The 26,128-nt window shown below is 44.2% G+C and overlaps 1 protein-coding gene across 5 annotated transcripts in view; it reads left to right on the forward strand.

The window, feature by feature from the left end:
• Positions 1 to 26,128, forward strand: part of EHMT1 (euchromatic histone lysine methyltransferase 1) — a 151,555-nt gene that overhangs the window by 15,462 nt on the left and 109,965 nt on the right. The window contains exon 1 of one of the 5 annotated variants that reach the window (XM_053908618.1): positions 9,640 to 9,710. The exons of 3 other annotated variants lie outside the window; for them this stretch is intronic. The gene's annotated coding sequence lies outside the window, so the exon portion shown is untranslated. Of the gene's footprint in view, positions 1 to 9,639; positions 9,711 to 19,003; positions 19,025 to 26,128 lie in introns of those variants that run through there. One more of the 5 variants, XM_053908619.1, reaches the window with a different exon arrangement.

Genomic DNA, 26,128 nt, shown 5'->3' on the forward strand with positions numbered 1-26,128 from the left:
GTTAGGGTGTCTGATAAGCACAGTGCTTTGCCATCAGAGTCAATAGCATAGTAATCTGTGGGTTAAAAGCATGTTTTTCAAAGTCCACCATTCTTTTTTTTTTCTTCTTTTGTTGTGATAGATATACACTGGTTACAACGGCAAAAATGTCCAGTCAGAGTAGACCTCGGTGCAGGTGCATTTGCCTGTCATTGCCGAGCTCTCCCTCATAGCATGAAAACAGACCACAAACCATGTGTGGACAAACGAGCCTGGCTGTGTGCCACTGTATGTGTGGATATTGGGATTTGAAGTGCAGATGATTTTTATGATTTAAAAAAAACATCTTTGGCTTTCAGGCTTTCAGGTGGCAGGCTCTGGTTTGCTGACTTCTGATGGGGATGTATTCCCTATGCTTCCAGAGCACCCCGTCCTTTGTCAGGACACATATCTGTGGGGTTTTATTTTTTAATTTTTTGAGTAATCTCCCCACCTATCATGGGACTTGAACTCACAACCAGGAGTTGCATGTTCTACCGACTAAGCCAGCCAGGCACCCCACATACTTTGTTTTAATTACTGGTTGCATTATATGTTATTTCTTTGTTATTGTCTTAATGGCGAGACCGTAACCTCATTGAAGGTAGGGTTTTAACTTTTATTAGTTTCCAGCACCTTGAATATTACCTGACACATTTTAGGTGATTTGTAAATGTTGTAAAACTTCATGAAAAAGAAGGAGCTGAAATTGGCTTATGGATTTTTTTTTTTTTTTTCCCTGTGGTGTTGTCTTAGGGTAAATCTTTTGGAACTAACTGGCTTCCAAATGTTTGTTCATTAGTTTGATTTTGTAACATTTAATGCCTTCCGTGTGTCAGTTTTGAACTCTTGAGCCACATCAGTATAAACATGGCACCTTGTCCCTATGGAGATTCTTGTATTCTAGTTTTGAGAACAACACACACAATTAGTTTGATAATTGCTTAAAAGAGAAAAATGTTGCAGAAGCACCAAAGAGGAAATGTTTAACCACTTGGGGTGGTTAAAGGAAGCTTCCTGTGTGTTCATTCCTGCTGCAGAATGATACCACGGGTGTCTTGCTCAGAATTCCAGATGGAATCTTGGAGAAAGGTTGGCTCCTGCACGTGTACAGATTGGAGTGGAGAGGTGGCTGGCATCTCCCAACAAGCTGGCCATAGCACCCCTGTGGCTTTTGAACACTTGACGTGTATGCACACCAAATTGAGATGTGTTGTGTGAAATGTACACTGGTTTACAGAGACTTACTGAGATATTTTGTATTCTTTTTAGTATTAATTATTTTATGTCGGTTGTATGCTGGAATGATAATATTTTGGAGATATATTGGGCTAAGTAAAGTTTATTACAATTAATTACTCCTATTTCTACGTCTTAAGTTTGGCTGCTAGAAAGTTTAAAATTACACTTGAGGCTTATCCTGTGTTTCTGTTGGTCAGTACTGCTCTAGCCTGAAGAACATTTGGAGTTGGCGTTCACTTTGGGCCGTCTAGGATGAGAGCCCTGTAATCTAGGGGAGAGGATGAGAGATGACTTCTCCAGGGAAGGGGCTAACAAGTAAGAGGACTTAGTGGAAGTCTGGAGGAATGTCCCCATTTTGTGGGTAAGAGGAGGGAGGTATCAGGAGAGACCGGCTGGAAAGCAGACTTGCTGGCGGCTGCCCAGCTGTGGAGCCCTGTGGAACGCAGGTGCACATGTGTGGGTCAGAGCCGCCAGGAACGTGTGGGGTGTGTGTTGCAGTTCTCTCGTCTTTGCATCTGCGGCCCTGCGGGGTGCGTATGGTCATGAGCTCTGGCTCAGTGGGAGGTCTGGGGTTTGGTCCAGCATTGCCACAGATCTCCTAAGCATAGATGTGGGTTGAAACGTTAGACTCTTATTTATTTATTTTTTTAAAGTTTCTGTTTTACTTTATTATTTATTTTGAGAGAGATAGAGCACGAGTGGGGGAGGGCCAGAGAGAGGGAGAGAGAGAATCCCGACTTGGGGCTGAAACTCACACTCAAACTCACAAACCATGAGATAATGATCTGAGTCAAAATCAAGGGTTGGACGCTTAACCCACTGAGCCACCCAGGCGCCCTGAAATGTTAGACTCTTAGCTGCTTTTTAGTTTCCACATTCTATCACCCTGGCTTCACAAACATGAGGTGTTTGTGTTCATGTGCTTCTTTACTTTTCTATAAACTAAATCCTAGTGACTCGGACTTCATTCTTCCTTTGCTGTTATCGGGAACTACCTGCCACCCTGCCCTTTGAGGCTGTTGGCACCATTAACCTAGGTGTTGGGAAGTTTGTTGGTTAGTTCTCAGCCTTCATCTTACTAGACTTCTTGACAGCATTTGACATAGTAGTTCAAGAAGAAAGGAGTGCTTAGTTTTCTTCCTTGGGCTTCCAGAACCCCTTACTCTTCTGGTTTTGCCTACCACATCAGGTCTATTTTCTCAGTCTCGTTTGCAGGACTTTTCCTCTGGAGCCTTGTAGTTACTCAAGTGCCCCAGGGCCCTATTCAGGTCCCCCTGTTCTGTGTCCCTACCCTGAACGACATCAGCCAGTGCTTTGTTGACCCCAGCGTCACCTTTGCCAGGCCTCCAGGTTCCGGGATGTATTAAGTGCTGGGAGGGCCGATGGGCACCTTCAACCCAGGGTGCAGCTGGAGCTCTCGCTGACCTCCGGAGCCTGCTCCTGTGGCCACTTGTCCTTTAGTGACTGACTCCATCTGCAGAAGGCGTTCCTCAGAAACTGCTGTTGGCTCTGCCTTTAGAGTACATCTCACGCCTGCCATAAAGGCTGTGCTGGGGCCCACGCCCGCCTCTTCTTCCCGCTTTTCCATGGCCTCCGCGATCTGTGCTCAGGAGCCTAGGTGTCCTCATAGTGTTTCTGCTGTGCACGCAGACTTCCCGTGGCTTGGGAGCTCTTCACCAGGGCCAACAAGGCCTCGTGTGGCATCAGGTCCTGGGCTCCCTACCATCTTTTCCTGTCACTTCCTCAGCTCATGCTTCAGGCCCAGTGGCCCCCTGGCTTTGTTTGTTTTTTTTTTTTTTAAATGTTTATTTTTGAGAGCGAGATCGCGTGAGACAGCGTGAGCAGGAGAGGGGTAGAGAGAGGGAGACGGAAGATCCGAAGTGGGCTCCATACTGACAAAAAGAGCCTGATGTGGGGTTTGAACCCACGAACTATGAGATCATGATCTGAGCTTAATGAATTTGGATGCGTAACTTGTGGAGCCCCCTGGGTGCCCTATTTTCTTTTATTTAAAAAAACTTTTTTTTTAAATTTTAGGATGCACACAAGCTGGGGAAAGGGGTGGGATGTGGGGGGAGAGAGAGAGGGAGAGGGAGAGAGAATCTTAAGCATGCTGTTGGGCACAGAGCCCGATGTGGGGCTCGGTCCCACAGCGCTGAGATGATGACCTGAGCTGAAATCAAGAGTCAGTCGCTTGACTGACTGAGCCACCCAGGCACTCTTGGGCACTCTTTTTTTTTTTTTTTTTTTAATTTTTTTTTAAACGTTTATTTATTTTTGAGACAGAGAGAGACAGAGCATGAACAGGGGAGGAGCAGAGAGAGAGGGAGACACAGAATGTGAAACAGGCTCCAGGCTCTGAGCTGTCAGCACAGAGCCCGACGCGGGGCTCGAACTCACGGACCGCGAGATCATGACCTGAGCCAAAGTCGGCCGCTTGACCGACTGAGCCACCCAGGCGCCCCGGGCACTCTTTTTTAAAGAATAACTTTCTTTCCTCTGTTGTCTCTCATTTTTTAGTATTACTGTAGAATGAATCTATGTTTATTAAATGCAGTCTTTTTTTTAACGTTTTCTCTTTAGAGTGCAAATTATACCAAATTTACCATTGGAGGCTTTCAAGCAAGATTCTATTTTTTAAATTTTTATTTTTCTTTTTTAAATATTTATTTAAATTCAGGTTAGTTAACATACTGTGTAGTATTGGTTTCAGGAATAGAATTTAGTGATTCATCACATATAACGCTCAGTGCTCATCACAACAAGTATCCTCCTTAATGCCCATCCCCATGTAGCCCATCCCCTACTTCCCTCCCTCCTAACCCTCAGTTTGTTCCCTCTGTATTTGAATCTCTTATGGTTTGCTTCCTTGTCTGTTTTTGTCTTATTTTTCCTTCCCTTCCCCTATGTTCATCTGTTGTGTTTCTTAAATTCCACGTGAGCGAAATCATACGGTATTTTTCTTCCTCTGACCTGTTGCACTTAGCATAATATACTCGAGTTCCATCCACGTTGTTACAAATGGCAAGATTTCATTCTTTTTGATCACTGAATAATATTCCATTGTGTATATACACTACTTCTTTATCTGTCAATCGATGGACATGTGGACTTTTTCCATACTTTGGCTGTTGTTGATAGTGCTGCTATAAACATTGGGGTGCATGTGCCCCTTCGAATCAGCGTTTTTGTATTCTTGGGATAGATACCTAGTCGTGCAGTTGCTATTTCTTTTTGACATTAGTCTTTGAGTGTCTTCTTGTTTTGCAGGATAACAGAATTGTAAGAATATGTTTTGTACAGTTCTTGGCAAATGAAAACCTAGATGAAGTGGAAACTTTCCTAGGAAAACATGATTTGTCAAAATTTACCCTAGTAAAGATAATATGCTGGTTATTTGTTGCTGCGTAACAGATACTCTCAAGTTTAGCAGCTTAACAAAGCAGAGATTAATGATCTCACGGTGTCTGTGGTTAGGACCCCATCCTGGGACCTTGGGGTCGGGGTCTCCTGAGCAAGGTCACAAACAGGATGCCAGATGGGCTGCAGCGGCCTCAGAGTACAGTTAGGACAAGACCTTCTTCCAGGCCCTCAATCTGTCTGGGTTATATCACGCATCCTACCCCCTACCTCTTTATCCTGCACTTCCTCCTTCCCTCTCTGTCGAGCTCCTCCTCTCTGTTACTCAGCCTAGTAACAAAGTTAGTTGCTTATCATCTTCGCTAATCTTCAACATTTTATTCATGGGATTAAGCAATGCATCAGACAAGAGAACTATTAGAGGCAAAAGAATTAGAAAATAAATAGTAAACAGTAAAACTATTTGCAAGTGTGATGACTGTGCCTGGAAACCCTAAGAGGGTCAGTGCTAAAATGCAGATGTTGAGATCATTGACTGGATGTAAAATTGACACATAAACATCAAGAGCCTTCAGATATACAGAACATCAGCCCCCTTGACAACACTGTCACAAAGGATGAAATACTCTGAAGTGAGTTGGAAATGTACAAAATTTATATAAGGAAAACTGTAAAACACGCCTGAAACAAAAGACCTGAACCAAGGAAAGACACTTCTTGTTCTTGGACATCATAAAGATGTTAGTTCTCTCAAGTAAATATAGAAATTTACCTTTTTCCTTGTAAAAATACAAGGAATCATTCTTTATTCTTTCTCACCTCTTGCATTCAGTCCATCAGGAAGTCCTGTTGGCTGTACCCACAGGACAACAGCTCAGTTCTGCCACCACTGTCCCTCTAAAGGTGTCACTACTTGGAACTAAGTCACCACTGTGCCTTTCTTGGATTATAGCAGTCACCCCTTCATTGGTCTTCCTAGTTTTTCTGTCTTCATGCTGTACCTACCCGATCTATTTTTTGTGCCAAAGCCAGACTGGTCCTTTAAACATTAGATTGTGTTGGAGCTGTTCAATATCTTGACTGTAGTGGTAGATAGGTGAACCTGAACAGGTGACAAAATTGTGTAGGATGTAACACAGTGACTTCCATCTGAATACAACTAAAGGTGAGGAGATCTGAGTAAGCTTGGTGGGTTATGTCAGTCTCAGTTCAGTATCCTGGTTATGATATCATACTGTAGTTTTATAAAACGTTACAGTGGGGCAAAGTGAGTACTAGTGGGTTGAATAGTGTCCTCTCAGATTCATGTTCATCTGGAACCCCAGAATGTGACCTTATTTGGACACAGGGTCTTTGCCAATGTAATTTATTAAGGATCTCAGGATGAAATCATCCTAGATTTAGAGTGAGTCCTATGTCCAATGACTGGTGTTCTCTTAAGAGGAGGACAGACCCAGATACAAAAGAAGCTTGCCATGTGCTCACAGGCAAAGTTTGGAGCGACGCATCTGTGAACCAAGGAAGACCACGGATTGCCATAGCCACTGGAAGGTGGAAGAAGCAAGGAAGGATTCTTCCCTGGAAACTTCAGAGGGGGCATGGCCCTGCCGTCACCTTGATGTTGGACTGCTGATCTCCAGAACTGTGAAAAGATACCAAGTTTATTTTATTTTAAGCCACCCGGTTTGTGGTACTTTGTGACAGCAACCCTGGGAAACTTATACACTGGGCAAAGTGTACAAGGCAGCCTATTATGTCTCATGCTTCACACGATTCTACAGTTATCTCAGTTGAAGATAACCATTTGAGGAACTGCCGGAATGTTTGCCACAGTGACTGCACAGTTTTGTATACCCATCAGCAGTCTAGGAGGGTTCTAATTTCTTTACAGCAGCATCAACACTTGCTATGGTCTTTCTTTTTTTTTTTTTAATAGGTTTGTTTATTTATTTTGAGAGACACACACACACACACACACACACACACACACACACACACAGCAGGGGAGGGGCAGAGACAGAGAATCCCAAGCAGGCTCCACGCTGTCAATGCAGAGCCCAATGCAGGACTCTATCCCACAAACTCTGAGATCATGACCTGAGCCAAAAGAGTTGGATGATCAACTGACTGAGCCACCCAGGCACCCCCTTTGAAACATTTTAAATTAATTTTTGTATGCAAATTAGTTTTGTATGACCCATTTTACATTAAATTAATTTTGTAGGCAGAGGTTAAAATACGTTGTTTTGCATGTGGATATCCAGTTGTCCCAGCACCATTTGTTGAAAAGACTGTTTTTTTTCACCATTGAATGGTTTTGGTATCATTGTCGAAAATTGATTAACTGTAGATTTATGGGTTTATTCCTAGACTCTTCAATTCTGTTACCAGTGATCACGTGTCTGTCTTTATGCTAGTACCACACTCCTATTTATTGTAGCTTTGTAGTAAGTTTTGTAATGAGGATGTGTGAGTTCTCCAACTTTGTTCTTTTTCAAGATTATTTTGGCTGTTTTGGGACTCTTAAAGTTCCCATGTGAATTTTAAGGTCCCCTGTCACTTTCTACAAAGAAATCGTCTGAGATTCTGATAAGGATTGTGCTGAGGTTTCTTTTCAATATAGTGATCTCTGTTTAGTATACAAGATATATAAAGAACTTATAAAACTCAACACCCCCAAAAAGCAAATAATCCAATTAAAAATGGGCAGAAGACACGAATAGACATTTTTCCAAAGAAGATATACAGATGGCCAACAGACACATGAAAAGATGCTCAGGGTGCCTGGCTGGCTTAGTCTGTAGAGCATGCACCTCTTGATCTCAGGGTTGTGAGTTTGAGCTCACATTGGGCGTAGAGATTACTTAAACTTAAAAAAAAATGCCTGACATCACTCATCATCTGGGAAACACAAATCAAAACTACAATGAGATATCACCTCATATCTGTCAGAATGGCTAAACTCAACAACACAAGAAACAACAGGTGTTGGCAAGGATGTGGACAAAGGGGAACCCTCATGTACTGTTGGTAGGAACACGAACAGGTGCAGCCACTCTGGGAACAGTATGGAGTTTCCTCAAAAAGTTAAAAATAGAACCACCCTACAATCTAGCAATTGCACTACTAGATATTTACCCAAAGAATACAAAAATACTACGTCACAGGGAGACATTCACCCCAATGTTTGTAACATTATCTGTGATAGCCAAACTATGGAAACAGCCCAACTGTCCATCGACTGGTGAATAGCTAAAGAAGATGTGGTGTATATGTATGCAATGGAATATTACTCATCCATAAAAAAGAATGAAATCTTATCATTTGCAGTGACATGGATGGAGCTAGAGTGTATTATGCTAAATGAAATAAGAGAAAGACAAATACCATATGATTTCACTCATGTGGAATTTAAGAAACAAAGCAGATGAGCAAAGGGGCAAAAAAGAGAAGCAAACCAAGAAACAGACTCTTAACTATAGAGTACAAAGTGATGGTTATCAGAGGGGATGTGGGAGGGGGATGGGTTAAATAGATGATGAGAATTTAAGGAATGCACTTGTGATGAGCACTGAGTGATATATGGAAGTGTTGAATCACTATATTTCACACCAGAATCTAACGTTATACTGTATATTAACTAACTGAAATTAAAACAAAAACTAAAATATATATCTCCAGTGATCCCTGAGTGGAGTCATATGTATACCTGATGCCAAGAAACGTGAGCAAATGTTTCTTGACATCCAAATTGAATTGCAGACTAACAGACATTATTGGGTCCTAATGGCAGTGGCCAGATTGAATGGTGTGGACAGGGAGGCAGCACAGACCTGAAGACTTGTGTGAACGCTGGGCCTACCCATGGCCAAAAACGTGTTACTGGATGGACAGACACTGGGAGATGTCTTTGTACTTGGAAGGTGTAGGCAGTGTGCATGTGAGGCAGAGTCCACAGGGTGGTCAGAGTCTGGGCTGGGTGGTGGGGTGTGTCTGAGCTGGATGGTGGTGATGATGGTTCATACGAGGCGGGGGTGGGGGTTGGCGGCAGAGGCAGGTATCAAGGATCCTTGGTTTGAGGAGAAGCAGCAGGAAGGAACCCATTGTTGATTTAGAACACCTAGCTGGCAGCCTAGCCCATGGGGGCTGGTCACAAAGACCAAAAGCTGTTTTGAGCACAGGCCCAGGCACCTTATCTTTGGGACTTTAGCTGAAGAGACGATAGTGCTTTGCATGTATTAGGTGCTCACTGAATACCCTTGAACAGTGAATGAATTCATAGTAATGATCACTTATGAAGACATTGTTTTTCAAAGTAAAGAGGAATTGAAAAATCACAGGTGATTAGTGATAGAAAAATGCTTAAATACTTATCATATGTCAACTTGAAATATTATACTACTATTAACGGGATAATTGTGAAGACTATGGAGATACGGAATGTTTAAGGGAAAATGATTGGTGTGACTCATGATCATGTAAAATGTGTACATCTGAAGAGAAACTGGAAGGAAATGAAAATTTTGAGTTAAGGTAGTGATATTTATTTTAAAATTTCCTTTTACGAACACCTTCCTGATAAAGACTATTGCCTGTGATTGCCTTGGAGCTGGGCTGGGCCCGAGTATGGGCTAGAACTACAACCAGGAGGGCAGAGGGTTGTGGACGGGTCCTGCTGGTCTCTAGTTGTTGTGTACATGTGGTCTGCACCTCTGTCTGCTCAGTCATCACGTGCAGATTGGGTGTCTGTCCCGTGCCACGTCTGGGCATGTGGCAGTGAGCCAGACGGACAGGAGCTCGTATCCCAGCAGAGGACACAGATGTGGGAAGAGCAAATGAGGAGGGATGTGGGAAGACAGGCATTGCAGTCTTGAGGAGTCAGCGAGGAAGCCAGTGTCACCGCAGTGGTGTTAAGTGGGTAACCTCTGGGGGAGATGGAAGGTTCTGACTTAAGTTTGAACAGGGCCATTCTTGTTGCATGTTGGGAATCAGCTGAGGGGCCAGCGTGTGAGCGGATGACATGAAGAGCTGCTGTGTGGTCAGCTGATGGAGACGTGGCTTGGGGAGACAGAAAGAAGGTCAGATTCAGGGTAAGTTTTAAAGGTGGAACACTCGGTGTGCCTGGGTGGCATGGTCAGTTAAGCGTCCAACTCTTGATCTCAGCCCGGGTCTTGATCTCAGGATCACGAGTTCTGGCCCCAGGTTGGGCTCCATGTTGGGTGTGGAGCCTACTTTAAAATAAATAAATAAATAAAATAAAGCTGGGACATTCAAGATTGGCAAGTGAGAAGTTGAGGATAATGTCTTGAGAAATGGTCAGATCCTGGAAATATGTTGAAGGGTAAGCCAAAAGGATTTGCTGATGGATTGGGTGTAGTTTGTGACATGAAAGAGAGAAAACCAGATTTTGAGGCCTTGGGCTTGAGCTCTGGCAGTGGTGGTAGAGTGAGATGGGGTGTTCCAAGGAGAGTAGATTTGCGGGGGGTGGATCATAAGCTTGGTGTTAGATACGTTAACGTACATTCAGGTGGAGATGTTAGGTAGAAGGAGGTCTGACCTGGAAATACAGATGTGGAAGTCTCAATACTGTAGAGAGGAAATTAAACCAAGAGATGGCATTAGTCACCAGGGAGGGAGTCTCTAGAGGCCTTCTCAGCCTCACTTATCGTATGGACAATGTGGCCCTGGCCATTCTTTATCGTAGGGCTGACCTGTGCGGTAGAGAGGGTCTAACAGCCTCCCTGGCTTCGACGCACTAGATGCCAGTCACTCCTCCTGACACCGTCATGACAGTGAAGAATGTCTGGGGGTGGGGGATGTGGTGGCGCAAATTGCCCCTGGTTGAGAACTGCCTATTTAGAGAGAATGTAGCTGGAATCTGACCACTTCTATGAATTTGATGTCCGTCACACGCTCAGTCTCTAGACCATTGCAGGATTCTGGTTACTTACTCTTGCTTGTATGATTCATTTTCTGCCAGGAATCCAGAGGGGCCTTAAACAAAAATACCATAAACAAAAATACCAGTCTCGGATTACTCCCCTCCCTCCCTTAAAGCCACTCTGTTATCGTAAAGTGTAGACCCTGCTTGTCAAAGGCCTTGGACCAGCCTGCCTCCCACTCACCAGGCTCCTCCCTGTCTGGTCTGAGCCCTTGCTATCCTTGTGCTTAGAATGTTCTTGTGTCTAAAGTACCTGCCCTGTGTTTTTCTGTTCCTTTACCTTGGTTTTTTATCTGAAGTTATCTTTTGTTTTTTTCATTTTTTAAAATTTAATTTACATCCAGGGTAGGTAGCATATAGTGCAATAATGATTTCAGGAGTAGATTCCTTAATGCCCCTTGTCCATTTAGCCCATCCCCCCCCCCCCCACAACCCCTCCAGCAACCCTCTGTTTGTGTTCTATATTTAAGAGTCTCTTAGGTTTTGTTCCCCCCCCCTTTATATTATTCTTGCTTCCCTTCCCTTATATTCATCTGTTCTGTGTCTTAAAGTCCTCATATGAGTGAAGTCACATAATATTTGTCTTTCTCTGACTGACTCATGTCAGAGAAATGATGGCTTCCTGATGGCTTCCTGTCTTATGTTAAGGTCTTTCATCCATTTTGAGTTTATTTTTGTGTCTGGTGTGAGAAAGTGGTCCAGGTTCATTTTTCTGCATGTTGCTGTCCAGTTTTCCCAGCACCACTTGTTGATCTGAGTGTCTGTTGTTGTGCCAGTACCATACTGTCTTGATGATTACAACTTTGTAATACGTCTTGAAGTCCAGGATTGTGATGCCTCCAGCTTCGGTTTTCATTTTCCAAGATTGCTTGGCTATTCGGGGTCTTTTCTGGTTCCATACAAATTTTAGAATTGTTTGTTCTAGCTCTGTGAAGAATGCTGGTGTTATTTTGATAGGGATTGCACTGAATATGTAGATAGCTTTGGGTAGTATCGACATTTTAACAGTGTTCTTCCAATCCAGGAGCATGGAATATTTTTCCTTTTTTGTGTGTGTCCTCTTGCATTTCTTTCATAAGCTTTCTATAGTTTTCAGTGTATAGATTTTTCACCTCTTTGGTTATGGTTATTCCTAGGTCTTTTATGGTTTTGGTGCAGTTTTTCATATATTTTTTTCAGGGGTTTGATGTCCTGCCCTGTCTGTCCCCTTCGCTTAAGAATGTGCACTTGAGGGCACCACATCATGTGTCTCTCTGTGCACTGTGGCTTCAGTGCTTGTCCTTGTAGATTATTGTGCACCTTTATGCGCCAGTGTAGGTGTCCATTATGAATGTTACATATGAACGCTGGTGGCCAGTACATGTATTTTAAGTAGCTTTTTTCCATAGTGCTTACTGTTTTCCACAGATTGTTTCCATTTACTTTTCTTCTGCCCAGTCCAAGATAGATATCATTCCTAACTGTGCTTTTCAGTACTTAGAAATTTTAATGTCACATTATTTTCTTAAAAATTGAGGCCTAAGAGGGGTGCCTGGGTGGCTCAGTCGGTTGAGTGTCTGACTTCGGCTCAGGTCATGATCTTGTGGTCTGTGAGTTCGAGCCCCGCATCAGGCTCTGTGCTGACAGCTCAGAGCCTGGAGCCTGCTTCCGATTCTGTGCCTCCCTCTCTCTCTGCCCCTCCCCTGCTCATGCTCTGTCTTTCTCTCTGTCAAAAATAAATAAAATTTTAAAAAATTAAAAAAAAATTGGGGCCTAAAAATGTGTTCTTATTTTTATTTTTTAAATTTTATTTATTTTTGAGAAAAAGAGAGAGTGCAAGTGGAGGAGAGGCATAGAGAAGGGTCAGAGGATCCTAAGTGGGCTGTTTGCTGACAGCCTGATGTGGGGTTCAAACTCAAAAACTGTGAGATCATGACCTGAGTCAAAGTCAGACACTTAACCGACTGAGCCACCCACGCACCCCCTTAGTTTAGTTTTTGATGTTGAATTCCTTATTTCTTCTGGAGTTGGCTTTTTTCTTGTATTTAAAAAAAGATTTTTAAAAAATGTCAGTTGGGATTCCGTGTCCTCTTTTTTCATGTCCTGCATCATTTCTTCCTAGCTTCAGGTATTGAACAGGTCTTCCTTTCTCCATGAAACTGATGCCCCATATCTCAGAATTCACATGTGTGTGAATTTCTTTCTGGATTTATGCCTTTGGCCAGCTTGCCAGCAGCAGTATGCTGCTTAGTTATCTTGTTTCATCATACATCCTGGAAATTAGTAGGGCAAGTCACTCCTCCATGCTTCCTTCAAAAGCATTCTGGATAATTTTGACCCTTTATTTTTTAATATAAACTTTAGAATCCTCAAACTTCATGAAAAATGTTATTGGGATATTAATTGGAATTGCATTGAATCTGTAGATCAATTTGATGAGAATGGACATCTTCCCAATATTGTGTCTTCCTATTTGTGAATATAGTATGTCTCTCTATTCATTTAGGTTTAAAAAAAATTTTTTTTTAATGTTTATTTTTGAGATAAGGGGTATGAGGGGCAGAAAGAGGAAGGCAGAGGACCCACAGCGGGTTTGGTGCTGACAGCAGAGAGCCTGATGCAGGGTTTGAACTCACGAACCATGAGATCATGACATGAGCCAAAGTCGGGTGCTTCACCAGCTGAGCCACCCAGACATCCCTATTCATTCAGTTTTTTAATAAAAAGTTTCAATGAAATTATATTTTTCCTAAACCGATGATTCTCTGATGCCATCATTAAATGATGTTCTCTCTGTTATTACCATGTCTAATTGTTCACTGGTGGTACATAGCAAGGCAGCTGAATATTTAACCTTACCTACAGTCACCTTCCTAAGCTCTGCTGTTATTCCTAGTCATTTATAGGTCATGTGGTCTGCAAGTACTAACAGTCTTATTTCTTCCTTTCTGATACTCATACTGCAAATTTCTTGTCTAATTGTACCAGTTAGTGTTGAATGGAGGCAATGCTGGTGGTTGCCCTTGTTCTTGGTTCCGTTTATTTATTTATTTATTTATTTATTTATTCATTTTTTTAAAGTTTATTTATTTATTTAGAGAGAGAGTGTGGGTGTGTGCAAGCAGGGGAGGGGCAGAAAGAGTGAATCCTAAGCAGGTTCTGTGCTGTTAGCATAGAGCCTGATTCAGGGCTTGAACTCAGAAACCGTGAGATTATGACCTGACCTGAAATCATGAGTCAGATGCTTAACCAACTGAGCCACCCAAGCGCCCGTTGTTTATTTGTATTATTATTCCTTTTTAAAAAATTTTAAGTTTGTTTGTTTGTTTGTTTATTGAGAGAGAGAGAGAGAGAGAGGGAATGAGAATGAGAATGAGAGCAGGAGAGGCAGAGAGAGAGAGAAGGAGAGAGAGAATCCTAAGCAGGCGTCACACTGCCAGCACAGAGCCTGGTGTGGGGCTTGAACTCATCAATCCAATTCTGGATTTTGTAGGAAATGCATTTACAATGTCTTTTGGGGTTCCTTGGCCCAATTCCATGTGGGGAGGGCCATTCCCCACATACAGTACCAAGCAGTTCTCTGATACCAGCAGGGTGTACAGTGTCCATGAATTCAACTCATTTCTGACATTACTTGGGGAAAGTATCTGGTTCCACAGGTTAAGTGTTGAGTCCTACAAGACTGCTCCTTCTCCCATTTAAGATGCCAGTCACTGGGGCGCCTGGGTGGCGCAGTCGGTTAAGCGTCCGACTTCAGCCAGGTCACGATCTCGCGGTCCGTGAGTTCGAGCCCCGCGTCAGGCTCTGGGCTGACAGCTCGGAGCCTGGAGCCTCTTTCCGATTCTGTGTCTCCTTCTCTCTCTGCCCCTCCCCCGTTCATGCTCTGTCTCTCTCTGTCCCAAAAATAAATAAATAAAAAAAAAACGTTGGAAAAAAAAAAAAAAAAAAAGATGCCAGTCACAAATCCAGGTGGTTGCCTCTGCTACTGACTGACTGGCTACAGATTGGAGGTTCCATTGACCTTCTCCTTAGGTTTGATTAATTTGCGAGGATGGCTCACAGAACTCAAGAGACTCATCTTACTAGATTCCTGGTTTATTATAAAGAGATATAACTCAGGAATAGCCCAATGAAAGAGATGCCCAGGGCCAGGTGTGTGGAAGGGCAGGTACTTACATGCCCTCACCAGGTGTGCTGCTTTTCCTGAAAATCTCCACGTGTTTACCAATCTGGAGGTTCTCTGAACCCTGCCCTTTAGGGTTTTTATGGAGGCTTTATTACTTAGCTGTTTATTAAACTCATTGGCCATTGGTGGGCAATTGATTCAGCCTCCAGCCCCTCTGACCTCCCCAGAGGTCTGGTTGGGACTGGAAGTCCTACCCCTCTAATCCTGTGGTTGGCAGGATTCATGGGCAAGCAGTTCCCATCCTTTAGGGCTTTCCCAAAGTCATCTCATTAACATAAAAAAAGACACCTGCATCACTCTCTATGCTTGGGAAATTGCAGAAGTTTTGGGGACTTGAGCCAGAAATGAGGAAGAAGACCAAATACATATTTCCTGTAATAAATTGCAATATCACAGCATGATGTTTACTTTATTAGTTTTTTAATACTCTTTATCAGAATAAGGAGATTTCTGTTCCTAATTTACTGAGTTTTTAAAATCATACTTGGGTATTGAATTTTACCAACATTAAAAAAAATCTGTTAAATTGGTAGATTACATTTATGAATTTTATAAAGTTAAATCACACTTGTATACCTGGGATACACCCAGTAATGCCTGGTAGTGTTTTCTATGCTTTTGGATTCAAGTTGCTGATGTATTCCTTAGAAGTTTTCATTTATAATAGAAATTACCAATTATTTTATTGTCTCTTTCCATCTCTTGGATTCATTTTCCTGTTCATTTATACCTTCTTTAGATGGATTTGTTGTTAAGCCCTTGACAGAGGTATTGGTGACCTTTTTCCATGAAGCTGCAGTCCACAGGTTCTGTTTGGATAGTTATTTTGGGTATGAAGAGGTAGGGGTGATGGCCTGGGGAGACCATGTGGCTGGTTGGGCAGAGATTCTCGTCAAGATTCTGGTTTTGCTGTGACTGGTGGGGCAATGGGTGCTTAGTACATGGTTAAAGAACTGAGTAGGTGGAGAAGCAGGGCCCAGTGGGGCCAGCACACTGTGCAAGGCTGGGTGCATCAGAATTCTTAGCACACTGGTGGCCCAAAGAAAAGAAGAATAAATAGTAAGGAAAGGTGCATGTTGCAGGGTAACTTTTTGCATCCTTTCTGCTCTTAATCTTCCTTACAAAGGTCACGTGCTATTAATAATTTCTTATAATTCCTTCCCAAAAGATTTTTGTGCACATGCCAGCATCTCTGTTCTTACAGGGATCTCACAGACACACTCTTCTGTACCTTAACTTGTGTTTGTCTCCATGGTTTTCCCCCAGTAGCTCATCAGCTTTTTCTTACACTTTTCAAGAGCTTTTAAGTATTTCCTTGTGAGCCTCTAACAATTTCTGTATCTAGTTGGTGGATATTTATTTATTCATTTTACTATATTTTTAAAAAATTTATTATTTTGAGAGAGAGAAAGAGAGAGCACGAGCAAGTAGGGGAGGGGCAGAGAGAAAGGGAAAGAGAGAAACCCTAGGCAGGCTCCATGCTAACAGTGCAGAGCCTAATGAGGGGCTCGAACCCACAAACTGCAAGATCATGACCTGAGCTGAAACCAAGAGTCGGACGCTTAACCAACTGAGCCACCCACGCACCCCAGGTTGGTGGATATTTTAGATGGTCTAATCTAGAAAGAAGGCTGAGTGGATGTCCTTGTTAGGTATGATTTGGAGTCCTTTTGCGAGGGTATCTTAGGGTAAACTAAAAAATAACCCTTGCCTTGCCAAGGGTTACGTATGTGTTAAAATTTTATAAATGTTGCCAAGCTGCCCCCAATGCGGTTTCATTAATTTTATTATCTCAACAGTATATGAGAATTGCCTGTTTATCCCTACTCTCATATTGTCAGGGTTTAAGATTTTTTGCCCATCTGATAGGTGAAAATGGTATCTTCGTTGTTTTAAATGCATTTTCTTAGTAATGAGCGAATAGTTGTATCTGTTTTCATTACCTGTGCTTTTATGTTTCTTTAATCAGCCTGACTTTTCTTTCTTTTGTAAGTCTGAGGAGTGGGAACTCAGGGTGGGGTCGGATTGTTGTCTGTTCTTCGTGAGCTGTCGGTAGATTTGTACAGGACCGTGGCTCCATCGATAATGTGTGTTCTACAGCTGAACTTCCAGTCTGTGTCTGAGTTTGGTGTCTTTGTCGTTTGCTCTTGGCTGAATGGAATCCAGGTACTTCAAGAAGAATGACCTTCATTTTTCTGGCTGACCTTTGACTTGACCCCCCTCCCTATGATGGTTCTGGGGTTCAGCCACAGCCCGCAGGCCCCAGCATCCAACCGAAAATACAGCATGGTGGGTAGGGAGTTTACAGAAGAGCATTTATATAGGAAGGTTAGTATTATTTTTTTTCATATAACCTCAAAAATAGGAAATAATATTTGTGGTTTTATTTTGAAGTTTGCTTGAAACACTACTTTTAAAATATTGCCTCTTTTAAAAAAGGGGCTTCAAATATTTCGTTTTGTGTTAAGAGCCACAACTCGGACTTGATTGGAGGGGCGGCACAGCTGTGGAAGGGTCTCTTCTCCTAAAGAGGAAATTCCATAGTGGAGGATGGGGGACATGTGGGCGGAGACCCGCTGCTCTCACACTTGACGGGGGCCCTGAGACCGCCCCCCTCCAAGGTGTGCTTGCGCTGGGAGGGCAGGAGCACTTGGAGGAGGGGTCTGATGTACATGGCAAGCTTTAGGTTTGCTTCCCTGTGATTCAGTCACTGGGTTCTTGGCTCTAAAGGTCATCTGTAAGGTGAGTTCCTTATGACAGGGCTGGTAAGAGGACTCTTGTTCCCTTAGACTTGACCTCAGGTTCCTGTCCTAGGTTTCTGTTAGTATTTTTTATACAAAGCTGATCCCAAGAGACCCTAAGAGTGATTTTTCTTTTGGCGGTGGTAGGGATGAGCTGTTTTGATGGTTTCTTTAAAAAGACCTTTCCCCATTTTTAGGGTGAAGACGATAAACGTAGAATGGTTTCCTCCTGAGAAAACTCCGCTCACTTAAAATGTTCGTTGTAACCATCTGAGGGGGTTCAGGTGCACTGTGGGCCTGTACCTCTGGACTGCTCCCTGCCTTGGGCTCCCTCCATTTCAGGAGGTGCTTACAGATGGTGGAAAAGGGCAGTGGAGCTGCTGTGATTCCCCTGCAGTGGCCGCAGCCAACAACTGCACTAGTGCAGGAGGGAAAAAATGGATAGAGGTGCAGGCAAGGAACGTGGCGTTTAATATTTTTCCTCTCTCGTTTAACCCCTTTCTTCACGAAGGTGCTCCTAGGCTGGGGGCAGGGCCTAGGAGGTAGGGTGTTGGTGGGGTCACCTCCTTGTCCCACCCCCGCCCCACCCCACCCCACCCCCTACAGAATAACCCTGTCGTGATGTCCTGTCACCAGATGTGTGTGCTTTCTTGGGAGTGGGGGTGGGCGATCCCTCCAAAGCTCTGATTATCGAAAACTATGTAAGGCCTGTTAGTTAAGCTGATGATAAGCCAGTATTTTTTCTCTTGCTTCGACGTTTACAGAGAAAGTACTGGAAGCTTTGGCTGACTAATGGTGTTGCCTCGTTTTTTCCTTCCCTGCCCCATGGTGGCCTCAGTGGTGATGGGGAGCAAGGAGGGCATGAGTGAGAGAGTGTGGGGGCCGGGGACCAGCCAGGCTGTGTGTGGAGGATCTGGCCATGTTATTTTGCAGTTGGCTCATTTTCCATGCAGGCTGAGGAGAAAGAAGTCTGTCAGCTCCGGGCTTGAGACTGGCACTGACCACTCCCCAAGAGTGCCCCTTGGAAGGCGGTGCCTTGCCTAATGGGATCTGCTTGAGCACGTGTTCAGGTTGCAGGATGGCCCTGTCTGCCTTGGTGAGTGGGGGACTCCATTTTCCTTGGAACGACAGAAATGAGGTCGTGGAGAGATGCCGAGACCCAAGGCAGCAGAGCTTCCACAAGGGCTTTCTCAGCTGTTCCGTAGAAAAGCAAGACCGTGGATAAGCACGTGCTAGACACATCTTGGGGGGAGCGACCTGGTGAGGGGCTGTGGTTTTACTTATTGGAAATCGCAGGATTGGAGCAGATTGGTGCATAGGCTGCCTGTTCTAGAACTGTATTCTTGGAACAAAAGGGTGGGGGAGGGTAGGCTACTCTCCTAGATCTGAGGAAACTCCAGCTCAGCCAGCGGAATGAGGAAGAGGGAACAATAGGGACGGCTCCTTTGTGCCTGCCCTTGAACGCGGGGCCACTGTGAATCCAGGCCCTGCACCCGCTGGCCCGCTGGGAAATGGCGCCGCTGTGGGTGGTGGTTCTGAGAGGAACCATTTAACCAGGTATGCAGATGCGTGTTGAACACCTGTGATGGAAATTTCATTGGTGGTTCATGTTAGCAGCGTAGCCCATAATGGAGCGTTTGTTTTCTTATTTTCTGAGTGGAAAGTGTGCTTTTAGAGGAACTTTTCCCCAGGCCATGTTGAGGTCGCACCCTGTGCAAGGGCAGGCTCTGGCCTCCCCTCCCTTTCTTCTCCTTCTCCTCTTCCCTCCCTCCCCCTTCCCCACCCCTCTCAGGTGAAGGGTCCTTCTGTGCGAAGGGTGGGCTGGAGACCAGGGTGGGCTGGAGACCGTTGGCAGGTGAAGCCTGCAGGTGCAAGGTGGGGGCAGAGCCTAGGCACGTGGGGAGGGCAGGCGGTTGGTGGGGGAGGCCTCTCTTAGGTAGACATTTGCTTTTCATTGTAAGAGAATTTTAGAGATGGGGAGTGTTTTTAAACGTTAGAAGATTTTTATCTTCTTGAAGCAGCACAAATCATCTGAGGACCGTGGTATTACGAGAAAACAGCATAACCAAAGTGAAAACATTCAAGTGAGGTAAAAAGTTTTGGTGGCCTTTTAAAATAAAAAATACAGTCAGTCAAGCATTTTGTCATGTCTTTAGAGAACTAGTCGAGGAAGGATACGCTTCTGTGCTGTTCATCACAGTGGCCTGGACTTTTTGGCATTTGAAACTGTGTTGGAGTTCATGCTGTGTAGGGCGCGTGCTGCTCGGTGGGCTTCACGGAATCCAGCAAAGGGCCCATCCAAACTAGCTCACCTTCAGGGTAAGCCTCTCTGTAGAATTGTAACAGAGGCTGTGAGGGACTTCTTCGAGGTCCATTTCCTCTAACGCATTTCTGTTTCACAGACTTTCTTTGGAAAAGAAAAGTGAGCAAATGTTGCGAAGGAGAGCTCACAGCTGCTTCTTAGATTTTTGAAGAGCACGTTCTTTTCTGCCTGGGGCAGGAAGTGGGGCCCTTGGAACTGTGCGAAACTGTGTGCAGCAGGAGGAGGAGGAGGAGGAGGAGGAGGAGGAGGACGAGGACGAGGACCGCCAAAGGAAGAAGTGGTGCTGGCTGTTCACCCCTGGGAGCCTGACCAACATGAGACTTCAGGCTCTTTCTAGGAGAGGAATACCCCCATTCACCGCCCCCCCCCCCCCCCCCGTCCACTTTCCACCCACTCACGCCCCCCACCCCCCATCCACTCTCCCACTCACTCTCCTCCCCACCCCTCCATCCCCCCCCGCTCCCCATCCATTCCAGCAGCCACCAACTCCCCCATTTATCCATCCATCAGATACTCATTACCTATTATATACCAGAATGACTAGTCTGGAAACTTGGGTATGTCCATGAATAGAGCACAAAAAATCCAGGACATTTTCATGATCCCCAAAAGAAACCTTATACCATCAGTAGTCACTCACATTTTCTCCTCCCCTTAACCCCTGGCAGTTAGTTAGGCATCTGTGTTCTGTCTCTGTAGATTTGTGTATTCTGGACTTCTAGACTTTTCATATAAATGGAATCATACAGTATGTGATCTTCTGTGCACCCATACTTGGAGAGTTTCTTTAATTAATTATTATTATTATTTTTTAGAGAGGTTAAATAATGGATTACTAAGGGTTTCCTATCTATAGTGATTTTGTTAGTACTTGTATACTTTACAGATGATCATCAACTTTTAAAAATGTTTATTACTTTCAAGGTAGAGCATGAGTGGGGGAAGGCAGAGAGAGAGAGAGGCAGGGACAGAGCATCTGAAACCGGCTCTGTGGGACAGCAGAAAGCCCAGTGTGGGTCTTTAACTCACAAACCGTGAGATCATGACCTGAGCCGAAGTCAGATACAACTGACTGTGCCATCCAGGCGCCCCAAGATGAATGTCAATTAAAAAAACTTTCATACTAAGTTTAGGAAAGAAATGGAAATATACCAGTTGTTTACTTAGTTATTCTGAATTGCTGGATTGACTGTGATTTTTGTTATGTTAAAAAAAAAACTTTTAATGAGCATATATTAGTTTTATGGTAAACAAATTAACAGCAACCCTTATTTATCTGCATTTCAATTCATGTGATTAATGCTCATTAGTTTTTTTTAAATTACAGTAAAAACCTGAAGGGAAGATGACCCCAGGTGGAGGTGATACTCTGAAAACAGAGCTAATAAAACAGCTGCATCATATACTTGTAATCAGTATGAAGTAAGGGTACCAGCCCTGCAGTGCTTGGGGCCAGGCCGCACCCCTCCCACACTTGGCTGCACTTGGTCCTTTCCCTACCCCCTTGTCCTTCTCTTACCATCTCCATCCCATGCTCTGTCCTTTGTCCCTCCCATCAACAAAGCTCCATTAGCGCGTGCTGCATACCAGACATAGTAGCAGGTCCCCAAGACCCTTCCAGACCTGTAAGGTCAGACTGTCTGTACTAACACCAGGGAGGACATCGTTGGCTTTTCCCACCCCGGTCTGTCAGGAGGCTAGAGGGCACACTTCTAGAGGCTGGCTACATGATGCAGGGCATGTGAGCCTTAAGCTAGAAGAGATATTTGCAGACTTGTAAAAAAATGACACATACACTCTCTCTTCTTCTTCTTTTTTTTAAGTAGGCTTCATGCCCATCTTGGGGCCCACCGCGGGGCCCTTGGGGCCCAACGCAGGGCTTGACCTCATCACCCTGAGATCAAGACATGAGCTGAGATCAAGAGTCATATGCTTAACTGACTGAGCCTCTCCTCTCTCTCTTTTGAAAAGTAGTTACTTTTTATAAAAATATTTTATGTTAGCATGTAATGTGTTATTATTTTTAAAGGAAGGGACAGTGATTTTAAGATTTTCTCTATTTTGGTTTGTAAATATCAATAGCCGTGATCCATAGGATCAAAATCTCTTTGGGATGCTTAGTACTCTCTAGAGTGTAACATGGTCCTGGGACTGGAATGCTTGAGAACTACTGTTTTATTGTACACTGAAGGGCTTGGTAGCCCAGCAATGGAAAAAAAAACCTCCGACAAAATTCCTGTTTCTCCTAGAGCGTGCATTCTGATGGGCGATAAATTCCACCTTTTTTTGGTCATATGCTTCCAAACATTCAACTCTTGGTTTACTTTCTTTATCATGCTCAGTCTTTTTGACAAAATAGGGATTTTGAATGAAATTCAGCTATAAATGTGTTTGTTTTCCCATGTTATTTCAATCCTGTTACAGAGCAGTATTGTAGAAAGATTTTTTTTAAATCACCAATATGATTAGGAATGTGGTCTTTTTCCAAGAATCTTTCTGATTAGAAGGGAAATTTATTAATATTTATTTCTGTGGCTTTCTTCCCATAGCCTGCACTTATTCTTTTAACCACCAGATGGTGCCTTTGTTCTAATAAAGCTAGAATGCTAACTCCACTGGGGATTTTCTAAACATTTTTACAGGGACAGTGCGTCGCAAAGGCACATCTTCCTTTCAAGCTAGTACAGTTCTGCTTTGTAGAATGATGTCCTTGAGAGTATAAGAAGTCATCTGTTGTGTATGTGCTCATACTGGGGTATTCTTTGGTGACCAGTAGATACCCACTGTACCTTCCTGGGTTTGTGGTCTCCCACCTCTGTCTTCTGCTACTTTTATGTTCCTGATATTTCAGCTAGGATTGTTGCTTGAGTTACTCTTCCGATCTGAAAAGAGAAATGGGCTTCTCCTTTTTCTTGGTATATAAACTCTGTCCAGTCTTATTTTTACCTCCTGCATTCTTCAGAAGAGAAGGTTGCCCTCAGAGGGGAGGTGCCCTGTGTAAGGTGCACTGTAATTGTGGGAGGGCTGGAGCCAGTGTTGAGCTCTGGCTCTGAGGATGTGCCCAGAAGTCGTGGTCAGTTACTGCTGGCCGGTGCTCTGACTGTGCCACATGGCCTCACAGTGCTGAGAAGTGGAATGCCCGACTAAAAATTAAACTGGGTGGCTGTTTCCGTAGGGGCTAAGGGCTGATGAGCTTCAGAACCTGGAAGAGGTGCAGGTCCTGCCTTCGGGGAGTCTGTGTTAGAAACTGCCAGATTTTTTTCAGTATATTAAAAACTTTTTCCTCACATCAAAAAATTTGAAGGCTGTTGTCATGGTAGTAATTGTGGAAAGTATGTACTAATTGAGAGAACAGAAAGTAACAAAATTACGGTCAATCTAGTAATGCTACCTACATGAAAAAATAGCTTGTATATGTGGTAATGTACTATTTGCTTGGCCCACGGCCAATCCTGGGAGGGCCTGCAAATTTGTGGGTCCTTCCTGGTAACTCCATTGTTCTTAGGAGCCTGCAGTTGAAGCCGGTGATCTAGGGCAGACCAGTGTTTTGCCCTGGAATAAAGCACACAGTCTGACTCACCCAGAGGGCTGAGGTGGGTGGTGACCAGTTACAGCTGCTCTGTCCCCTCTCTCTGATGTATAATGAGAGGAAATGGGTGATAGAGAGGTGCCCGGGACTGCAAGGGAGAATTTCTAAAACACAAAGATATGGGCCTTAGTCCTGGAGCACAAAGAGCACAGAGGGACAACAGCACCTGCCATTTGGTAGATAGACACTTAATGAAAGCTGTACACCTGTAACCTGAATAAACCCCAGGGCTTCATCAGGACTGGTCTCCATGCGACCATACTTTAAGAAGCAAATTCTAGGGGCCAACAGAAGTTAAACAGGATTTACTGACATCTATCAAGGAATGTTAAAACTTATTATTTTATTTTTTTTATTTAAGAGAGAGAGGATCCTTGGGGAAGGGGCAGAGGGAGAGAGAGAATCCCCAGCAGATTCTATGCTCAGTGTGGAGCCCAGTGTGGGGCTTGATCCCGCAACTCTGGGATCACGACCTGAGCCAAAATCAAGAGTCGGTCGGTCAACCATACCAGTCCCCCGGGTGTCCTGTACCAAGGGATGTTAAGATGATAGACATTAAAGCCCATAGTGGGTTCTCCAGCTCCCCTCACTTCTTCCAGCGCTCCACACTGTGGTCCGTCCAGCTCACTCCAACCCAGCACATGTCCTCGAACACTTGGCTTTCAACTCTGGAGCTTTCCTTTTGTGCTCTTTATTCTTGTGTCCAATCTTGAAGTGCACGTCCAGATGCACTTGGGGGCGTGCTGTGCGTTACTTTGTGCAGTCTTCCTGCCATCACATGACTTGTCTCTTGATGTCATAGGCCTGCATTGTATACTTAATCATCATTTTTATTTATTTAAAAAAAAAAATTTTTTTTTTTTTTTTAACGTTTATTTATTTTTGAGACAGAGAGAGACAGAGCATGAACAGGGGAGGGTCAGAGAGAGGGAGACACAGAATCTGAAACAGGCTCCAGGCTCCGAGCTGTCAGCACAGAGCCCGATGCGGGGCTCGAACTCACGGACCGCGAGATCATGACCTGAGCCGAAGTCGGCCGCTCAACCGACTGAGCCACCCAGGCGCCCCAATTAATCATCATTTTTAATGCTTATTTATTTCTGAGACAGAGCATGAGCGGGGGAGGGGCAGAGAGAGAGGGAGACACAGAATCCGAAGCAGGCTCCAGGCTCAACCGACTTAATCATCAACCCCTTAATCATCGTTTAAAGTGTGTTCTTTATGGGGTGCCTGGGTGGCTCAGTCGGTTGAGCGACTGACTTCGGCTCAGGTCATGATCTCACGGTTTGTGAGTTGGAGCCCCGCGTCGGGCTCTGTGCTGACAGCTCGGAGCCTGGAGCCTGCTTCGGATTCTGTGTCTCCCTCTCTCTCTGCCCCTCCCCCGCTCATGCTCTGTCTCTGTCTCAGAAATAAATAAAAACATTTAAAAAAAAAATGTGTTCTTCAGAAAGTCCGGGAATATGTGTTACGTGCCAGGTACTCTGCTAGATGCTGGGTTGCAAAGATGAGTAAATCCGAGCCCATGCTGCTCAGGGGCCCCTTCCTGCTGAGATAGAGGTGCTTAGGGAGTCTCAGTGCAGCATGTGATCAGCCGGATGAACCCTGGGGGCTTTGCCCGGCTGAGTGGCAGAGTTTTATCTTGGAGGATGAAAGCTGGGGGGTGGACCAAGGCAGTGACGGAGACTCAAGGGCTCTGTTCAAGCCACCGTCAGTAGCTTGATGCGTCAGCACTTCCATATGTTTGGCAGGCTCTTTTGGTGCCTAAAAATTGTTGGGCTGGGTTAGGGGTTAGCAAACTTCCTGGAAAGGGCCAGGTGTGCAGGCCACACCTGGCTTTTAATGCATATTCTTTTTTATATTTATAACTAAAAAAATATAGTTTTTAGTTCGTGGGAAGTACGGAAATAGGCTTGGGCTCGATTTGGCCAGTGGACCCCTGGCCTAGAGTGCCAAAGCACCTCTGTGCTGTGCTGGGAGGTGCGAGCCAGAGCCCATGCGAGGTGGGAAACACTGGGTGTTTTCAGATTGTGGTGAGGTCACAACTCTAGAAAGATAATTCTAACTGCAGAATAGATGTACTAAGTGGGAAAGGACAGAGATTGAAGGCAGAAAAATGAGTAGACCATTTTCTTTTTATTGGTGACTTTCGGGATGATGTGATTTACAGTAAGAAGGTGGTGGTGGGATCTGGTGGAAAATGTAGGAAGCACACAGCATGGTGCGTGCATGAAGAGGGGAGCTTCACTGGAGACGTGCACGGTTAGTATCCGTGATGCTTGTAATAGCTAAGCAGTTGGCTGTAGCCATGTGATACACCATTGCATGTCTTGCATATGATGTTATAGAGAGAGACCTCTATCATCAGGTTCAATGACAGAATGGATTAAAAATAAGTATATTATTTTGTTAACGTAAAAAGCTGTAAGTGATACACTAAGGTGTTTACTATTGGCGGTAGGCTTAGGGGTAACTGTTACCTTTTCTTACTTGTGTTAGACACCCCCTCCGCCTGCTGTCACTGCCCTGCATTGGCTAGAGCCCCCAGTGCATTGTGCAGATCATGAAAGAATTTTGTCAGATTTTTAAAATTTTGTTATTTTATTATTTTTAAAATTTTTATTTAATTTATTTTTTGAATTTGCATCTGAGTTAGTTAGCATATAGTGCAACAGTGATTTCAGGAGTAGATTCCTTAATGTCCCTTGTCCATTTAGCCCATTCCCCCCCCCCCCCCCACAACCCCTCCAGT

The sequence above is a fragment of the Panthera pardus genome, unplaced genomic scaffold (assembly GCF_024362965.1).
Source record: "Panthera pardus isolate Hobbes unplaced genomic scaffold, ASM2436296v1 HiC_scaffold_20, whole genome shotgun sequence".
In the NCBI taxonomy this organism is placed as follows: Eukaryota; Metazoa; Chordata; class Mammalia; order Carnivora; family Felidae; genus Panthera; species Panthera pardus.